This window comes from Pangasianodon hypophthalmus, chromosome 25 (genome assembly GCF_027358585.1).
Source record: "Pangasianodon hypophthalmus isolate fPanHyp1 chromosome 25, fPanHyp1.pri, whole genome shotgun sequence".
Classification (NCBI taxonomy): domain Eukaryota; kingdom Metazoa; phylum Chordata; class Actinopteri; order Siluriformes; family Pangasiidae; genus Pangasianodon; species Pangasianodon hypophthalmus.
Genome location: NC_069734.1, coordinates 6,695,933 through 6,705,171, shown reverse-complemented (window position 1 = coordinate 6,705,171; position 9,239 = coordinate 6,695,933).

The window sequence follows — 9,239 nt, the reverse complement described above, 5'->3', positions numbered from 1 at the left end:
TATTACTTATAAATTTTATTCTTGAATATCTTCTGTAGAATTCCCATATCTACTCTCTGAATCTCCAGTTTTCTGTCATTCTGTCAGTATGATTACCTCACTATTACTATGAGTTACTGCTTCCTCCCTCCCTTTCTCTCTTTCTTGGTGTGATGGTGTTAAAACACACAGCATGTAGAAAAGACAGTGAGCGGGTGTTCACCTCCGGCACTAGTTCATCACCTCTGAGTTCAGTGCATGACTAATTGACCTTCTCATTACCTACAGATTAACTTGTCCATGAGCCCATAAAACCCAACTAGCCAAAGCCTGATACTGCTGTAGCTTGTAGTCCACTTGAAATCATGTTCATGGTATAACTCAGATTGTAAAATAATACATTTACCTTATTAGAATTAGGTGTTCAATGTAAAATAAATTATATGGATACACATCTCAGTGTTGAAATTAAATTTCACAGAGTTAATGATACAACAACGTATCATTAATTCATTGCATATTAATATGAAGTACTCCTGATACATACAATATGACTCTCATCTCATGGATAAATTCAGACTATAAATAATACAAATCTTAAGTGAAATATTGCCATTTTGCAAGACTAAGGGAATAAAAAGATAAATTTCCTTTACTTTTTAGTGGATGTTATAGTCATTCGACATGGGTGACAAATTAAAGGAAAAACTTAAATAAAGCGTGTTAGTAAGGTGTTAGGGTCGCTAAAAAACACAAGAACAGCTTCAATCCAGCTTGGCAAAACTTCTACTCATCTCTGGAACTATACTGGAGAGATAAAAGCCATTCTTCCAAAACATATTCCCTCAGTTGGTATTTTGATGATGGTGGTATAGAGAGCTGTGTAACACATCACTCCAAAATCTCCCATATGTGTTCCCATAGGTTGTGCTCTGGTGACTGTGAAGGCCATAGCATGTGATTTACATAATATTCCTTATCAAATCATTTAGTGAACTCTGTGAAAGGCTGCAGGGTCATCCTGGAAAGCCCACATATGAGTGTGATGGTCAGGTGCCCACAAACTTTTGGTCATATAGTGTACTTATGCCCACCTTATGATTTGCTTCATATAGGATAATGAAAGTTGCCAATGAATGAATCAGTAAATTTGGTCTTCTTGCCTGTATTCTCCCAGTATTTTCTCTCTCTTCACAGTACTCTCCACATCACACCGAGTGACTCACTCACTGCAGACTGGTCTGATTGCAATGATGCAGCTGATGAGTCACACACACACACACACACACACACACACACAGTTCATGACTTAACACATTCTCTCTTTTGAGCTTTCACTTGACTGCATCATTTCTCTTTTGTTCTTGCTACCTTGAAAATAAAACCTCAAACAAAACCCACCCACCCACCCGCCTACACACACACACACACACACACACACACACACACACACACACACACACACACACAGACACACACACAAACTCCTTTCCGCTCACTGCTGACAGGACAGCAGTTTGAATCTAAGCTGCAGTTTCTGGCCAATTATCTCAGGATCCAACTGTCTGGATCAACCAGGACTCTGTTTACCCATCAGAAACCTGCCACTCAGTGACTGCTGTCCAGAACACCAACAGGCAATGTGTGTGTATGAGACAAAGAAAGAGAGAGAGAGAGAGAGAGAATCAAAGCTGCTGTCATGTTTTTCCCTGTTGGACTGTTTCTGGCCTGACCGTTTGCTTATGCATGAAACATCCATCTTTGATCATTCAGGTCAGCTAGACCTTAAAACTGACCTGAACACATACACACAGTAATGCACTTTTATCCACAGAGGCAACTCAATCCGAAGCTTACACACACACATATATATATATATATATATATATATATATATATATATATATATATATATATATATATATATATATATATATATATATATGCCAGACTACACATGACAAATGTCAATAGCTGCATTAAACTCAAACTCTATTTAAGGTCTGTCTTCGGGTTGCAGCAATATTCTGAATATGATGTTTATTTGCATACATACATCAGAGTATTCCTGTATACGTGGATGTTGTAAGTGTGCCTGAGTTGCCATTCCTAAATACCTAACCTACAGCTAAGCATGTTATCACCCATGATTCTTTGCGAACTGAGCATGCACATGTCCTTTCAGTGGATTTTCTGAATAAGGTGTTTACATGCAACAAATTTCTGATTAAACAGGTATATTCCAGAGGTGGGAATTGGAATTTGGGGAATTAGAATATTGTCTTTATTTGAATTGAACAATCGGATTGCGGCATCTAATATTACAATTAGAATATCCATTGATGTGTATACCATAAAATACAATACAAAGGCAACTTCTTCCCAAAGGCAACATTTTCTGTCAGTGTGAGATCAGGGAGCCTTTTAAGCTTTGGAAGAAAACAATTCAGGAGGGATTAAAACATCAATAGGGAAGGCATAGCACATAATTCAAGATTTAATTAATAACCTTGAGTTTAATCAAAGGTAAATCCCGGCATGTGCAGGGAAGGGAGATTGTTTAAAGGGCCATGCACTGCAGCTCTCTTAAGTGGCATTAATAAATTGATTGCTTTCCATGCGTGCTCAATCAATTGCTGCCCCACCCAGACGCCCATTTGCTCACTGAACTGTGCTGTCCCTGTCTGTCACTGCATAAAGAATGTGCTGCGTGTGTGTGTGTTTGGCTATCTGCCAGTCTGCCCTATAATCAGCCTGTAGTTGCCTAGGATGTGCAACCATGCTTGTTTAGAGATGCATTAGTTTGGTCTGTTTTGGAAAATCTCTATTCTTAAAGTTATTATTTGTAATTCTCCTTATTGAGCTTAAAAATAAATGTCTGAATGGCTTTTATATTCTTACTATAGCCAAAATGGAGCAGGGATGTGAGAGCAGTTTGGATCACAGCCAGTCAACCAGCCATCTACAGAAGGCCACACACACATAATGAGGACCCATACAGGGCAAGGTCATCAGAAGGAGAAAGTATAAAGCTGTGTAGGTGCAGTTAGATGATGCAACTAATTATAATCTTTGCCACTTTGTCAAATTTAAATCAGGTGATTAATGTTGTGATGGTAATGACAGTCATTCTGTAACAACTCTCTTGAATTATGTCCGATGCCATGATGTCCTTATGTGTTTTAGATCATGCAATATGAAGTATAGAATAAATCAGTTGTCAGAGTTTCACAAAATGTCATGTTTAAAGATTTGAAGTCATAAATTCCTGTATATTGATGGTATGCAGGCTATAGGTTCAGAAAACAGTAATACAGCTATGTATGTGTGGTGTGTGTGTGTGTGTACACGATGACTCATTCTGCACCTGGAGACACTCTCACCTGTTTCCCCAGACACACAACCCAGTGTCTATAAGCTAGTCAAGGTCAGAGCTCTTGCTGTCTGTCTGTCTGTCTCTCTCTCTCACACACAAGTGCACACACAATTTATAGACAAAGTCCTGTCTCAGACTCCACATCCGCTCTCAATGTTTGTTCATGTTGCTTATTTTGGCCCTGTAACTTTACTTTACTCTGACTTTTGGTGGCAGATGCACCTCTCCTCATTCATCTAGCTTTCCGCACCTCCCCTCCCCCTTCACTCCTCTCCCCATGTTACTATTCCGAAACGTGAGATACTGACGCATGTGCTGACGCAAGCCTGCAGACCCACCCACAAACCCCACCTGAGCCAATCAGGTTCAACACCAGGCTCACTGGAGGCTGCACCTTCTCTCATCTCAGCAGCAGGCAGCAATGCCATGGAGGACAGTGTGGTACAGTATGTTCTGGAAACTGATATGTTAAATATAGTTTATAATGGTTTACAAACATTACCTATACCATGCATAAATATAATGTAGAACATTTGATATATTAACTATATTATAGTATGATTATTTCAAGACAGAGTGCTAGAGTACAAAATGGATTTGTAGACAGTGAGGTCCACATCTGTGTGTGTGCGTGTATATGAAGGTGTACCCACTTATATTTCATGTACTGCTTGAGTGGCTTTGTGCCCATTCAAACCTGAAGGTTTTCCTGGCCTTTCTCTCTCTCTCACTTTTGTTTTCTCTTCTGTCTTGTGGAGATGGGGTTGCCATGGAGACAGAGATGTTTATGGAAAAACATTAAGTCAGTTTTTTATACAGCATTTTGAAATGAATTGATCAGTGAGACTCTGTTCACTGCATATGAATACAAGCAATAGTCAAATTGTAAAATATTCCCAAGGGAGTGGTGGGTAAACAACAGAGAGCTGGGGATATAGCTACATTTAAATATTATTTATTACTACTATTATTATTATTATTGAAATACTTGGAAAAATAAGCCTAAACCTTAAAAAAAGTTAAAATGTTCTTTGAATGGCTTGGTTTCTTAGCTTCCTAAGTTTTACTTGGAAACTACTGTTGGCTATGGCCTATTGTATGGTTCTATTTAAGGGTTTCCCCTTTGGGACAAACTGAAGCACCCTTAAGGGTTCTAGTTTTAACCTTTTTTTATTAGTTTTGTCAGTAAAAACTTCAGTACATAATGTCAGTAAAATGTTCCACAAATGCACTAGTTTTACAATAAGAAGCAAGCATGGCATCTTAGCATGGGAGGCATAAAAAACTTCACGACACATATATATATATATATTCAGACCTGTTTTTCTCTAAAGGTTATTGACAAGTGATATAAAAGCAGTGATGAACATAAGGAATGCCATTTTAAATCAAGCCCTGAATACAAGCTGTACATGTACCCAAGACACAGAAAGACAGCATGAAAAAACAACAGAGAACCTTTCCTTGCACTCCCAACCACCCAAAATAAAAACAGCCCAAGAACTGTTCCACTTTAGCCAGACAGCCCTTATTGATCACACTAATAATAAGCTTAGCAGGGTTTTCTGTGTACATTTTGTATTTTGTAGATAAAAGTCAGATAAATAGCTCTTTCTCTCTCTTTCTCTTCTGTTGAGAAGATGTGCTGACAGGGGTTAAGTGACTTTGAGCTGATAATGTGCAGATAGCAGTGCTCCATCATATCTAAATGATATTACAGTGACTCCCCATTCCCTCACCACTTTAATCTGATTACCAGAAAGGGTTGAGATCAAGGGGGTGGAGTGTAGGTGGGTTCATTTTTATATAATGATGCCAATGCAAAAAAAAAAAAAAGGAGTAAAACCAGTGTGCTGTGTATTGGTGCCAGAGAAGGCTTGGAATTCTGACATATGTGGAGCATCATAAAAAATAAATGATAAAGCCACAATGTGATCTTTTTTAACAGTCAGAACATTTTCAGCTGTTTTTTATTGTTATAAAACAGGCCCAGCTCCACCCAATCACAACTAGCCCAGGACCACCCCACTTCTGATCACAAGATCAGATCCACTGCAGGGCACCATGGAAATGAATTTCAAAAATATTGAATATTATGACATTTTCCCATGAAATAATTTCCCTCACACCACTCTTAAGCAGTTAAAAATATTCTCACACACCTTTGTACTTGCATGTGTGAATGTTCAGCAGAGATTCTGTGTCCCCTCCCACTTCTTTGAGCTGGAGCTAGGCCTGTTGTAAAGTAAGTGATAATAGAAAGTAACTTGTCTCACGGACATTTCACAGCATTAAATGTAACTATAAATGGATAAAAATGTGTTCATTAAAAACGTAAAAATGAATCATTGTCAAACTGCTGTGGAATAAGATGGGAAATAATCAATGGCAGGGCGGTATGACACAGCCAGAACACAAAGCTAGATTCACATCTAGGGCCAGAAATGAGTGCTGATGATTTTTCTTTAAGAAAAAAAATCCTAGCAGGCTACATCCTGGGAGGCTACACTTACCTTTATAAAAGCAAAAAAACTGCCAACCATTCAAAGAGCCCCTTTTTTTCTAGAGTAGATATATGAACATGATTGTATTAGGCGTACATGTGAGAGCAAGAACATTGAAGCTTTGGCTTTTAGGAGTATGCTGATAACATGAGGGCGGGCATATGGGCGTGGCACGAGCGTGTGTGGGCGTGGCAGACCACCAATTTTTCTGTAGATATCTGTGCATAAATTGTAATAACAAAAAAGGTGTACTAATATATATATATATATATATATATATATATATATATATATATATATATATATATATATATATATATATGCATACATACACACACACACACACACATTAGACATTCAGTAAGTCATGGGAAGCTATTCTATAACCGGCTGTAGGCTCTGATCAAAGCTCTGCTGAAAGCCTGACAGTCTCGGTAATTATTTTCCGGTCAGACCCGGAAGGCAAATGACCGGGGCGCAGAGCTGACAGTTATGAACGGTTTTCCCCACCTTTTTCCCACATCACCCCCAACACCTCCTCATCCTGTCCTCCCTCTGCTGTCGCCTCTGGTTGAAAAAAAAAAACAGGATATAATTCAATTTGGCACCGTCTCGGGTAAATTAACAAAAACGAGAGGGTGCATATTAGACATAAATTAACTGCTTTCCTAAAGGACAGAAGTCTGATTAACCGAATTACACCCGTTTTTCATTCACTGAATTTGCAATGTATTTGAAAAATCAATATTTTAAGTCTGTAATATATATATATATATATATATATATATATATATATATACACATTAAAAACCTCGTTTTATCAGATGCAGGATGGTTTGTAGGATGGTTTGTGGTTTGTAAATTGTCGATGCAGTATAAAAATGAAAATGCTTTTCAGGCTATAAGGCTGCAGGTTTGGATTGCACTTAGGGATGGACTCATCTGATCTGATCGAGCACGGCTCCTCTTGACCCCCGGGACCAATTTGGGCTCCGTGCCGGCAGCACGCGCCGGGTGATCCACGCTTTTTTTTTTTTTTTTTTTCTTTAACATTATTTGGTTGTCCGGGAAACGCGCGACGCCGCCATCTGTCACAGCCGCGCGTGCCGCTGATCCCCATCGGCCTGTCGTGTAGCGACGACAATAATGTTTACCGGCCAAATGAAGATGAAGAGGACCAGCGATAAAACTGGGCTTTATTGCACAGAGCTGGTGCATGTCACACATTACCGGGAGGAGCTCGAGGAAATCCTGTACACATAAAAACGGGAATGCAGTTAAACAGTTCAATCTAAGATGCAGTTATTTATGCAAAAAAAAAAAATAATAATAATAATAATCTACACTGTCAACATTTACATACAAAAGTAATTATGTTTCACTGGGAACAACTGTGAGTTACATTAAATATACCATTGAATCCGACTGAGAGAAATAAACTGTGATGAAGACTGCTCTCTGCTGGTCAGAGTTAATATGTCTTCTGTGCACAGTCCACACACTGGTCTTATGTCAAGCAGACTTTTCACACACAGATACAGACTGATTGATACACCATATGGCCAAAAGTTTGTGGATGTGTGCCTTCCCTAAACTGTTGCCACAAATTTAGACACACACAATTGTCTAGAATGTCTTTGTATTCCGTAGCATTACAATTTTCCTTCACTGGAACTAAGAGGCCCAAACCTGGTCCAGAATGACAACGCCCCTGTGCACAAAGCGAGCTCCATAAAGACATGGTTTGCCAAAGTTGGTGTAGAAGAACTTGAGTGGCTTGCACAGAGTCCACTCTCACTGAACACCTTTGTGTTGGATGAACTGGAACACTGATGGCACCCCAGGCTTTCCACTAAAAATCTAGTGGAAAGCCTTCCCAGAAGAGTGGAGGATATCATAATAGCAAAGGGGGACTAATCAAGCATAGGATGTTTAACAGGCACATATGGGTGTGATGGTCAGGTGTCCACAAACCTTTGGCTATATGGTGTATGCTCCTATGAATAGTTACTATTTTGTGGAAGGAACAGCAGAATTCATTCATTTACTCATCCCGAGCAACCTCTTTATCCTGGTCAGGGTGCCGGGGATCTGGAGCCTATCCCATGAGCACTGGGTTTGAGGCGGAGACACACGCCCTGAATGAGATGCAAGTCCATCACTACTGGCATGTTTTTTTATGGAGGTGGGAGGAAACCGGAGAATCCAGAGAAAACCCACATATAGACACTCCACGCAGACAGTAACCTCAACCTGAGCAGCAGAATTGTTGCATAATTATAAAAGACACAAAATACATTGTAGGACTATCCTGTGCTGTATTCAAATAAATTATTTAAATAAACACAGGATGACATGCAAACCAAGTCCAAACATGTTAGAAGTGGATTGTATCAGACTGAATTACCAAATGTAACATGTAAATCATTTCCATCTAATCTATGATTAGTACAGCTGATTTGGTGATAGATCTGATGATCAATCATCAGATAAACAGCTAGGCCTAACAGAGCTGAATTTAGTGATTTTTAAGCACGTAAGACTCCAGGACACATCCTCAGGGTACTTTTGTTAGCCTAATAAATGCTGAGGTTGTAAAACTCGCAAGATAGTATACAAAGTATTTAGAGGACGTCTCAGATTAAAAATCCTTCATCAGCGCTTTAAACACTTCGATCGGCTTCGAAAGCACTCTGAGTGCACAGCTGATGACAGGACCTAAAGGACTGAAAGACCAGTGTATTAGACGCACCTAACTTATACACTGAGTGGACACCTCACTTTGTATTTGTATACAATTACTGACTACACATCTGATGTGCACAAGTTGTCATCACATTTCTACCCCATCCATCAGTAGAAAGTGTCCATCACAAGACCACTACATAAAAAAATCTTATTTGGGTGATGGACCATCTTAAGCACAGAGGTGACAGTGATGTGGCATGTTAGTACTGGTGTGAAATGATTTTCAAAGACCTTAAAATGACTCCTGGGGAAAAAAAAAACAGCTCAAGAGTCAAAACTATCCAGCTGTGCTGTGGTCAGAAACTAACATAGAGGACAACTAAAACAGGGAAAAGACTGTGTTAAAAATGGTCCATCAACAAATAATAGTTGCTCAGCTGTTGTTCCTGTCTGTTAATGGATGAGGTTAATAAACTGTGCATAGCAAGAAATCTGATAGTCACTTGCATACATACAAAGTGATGATACATGTACAGAGACTCAAATGACTGTAATAAAGCTAGGTGCTCTCGAGATGGGCGAATCGATACTTTATATCGACACATCCCATCCTGACATTTCCTTTCGATCAAACACGACATAAAATATCGAGGTCGTACGTCAGTTTCCTTATATTTAATCAACATATTGCA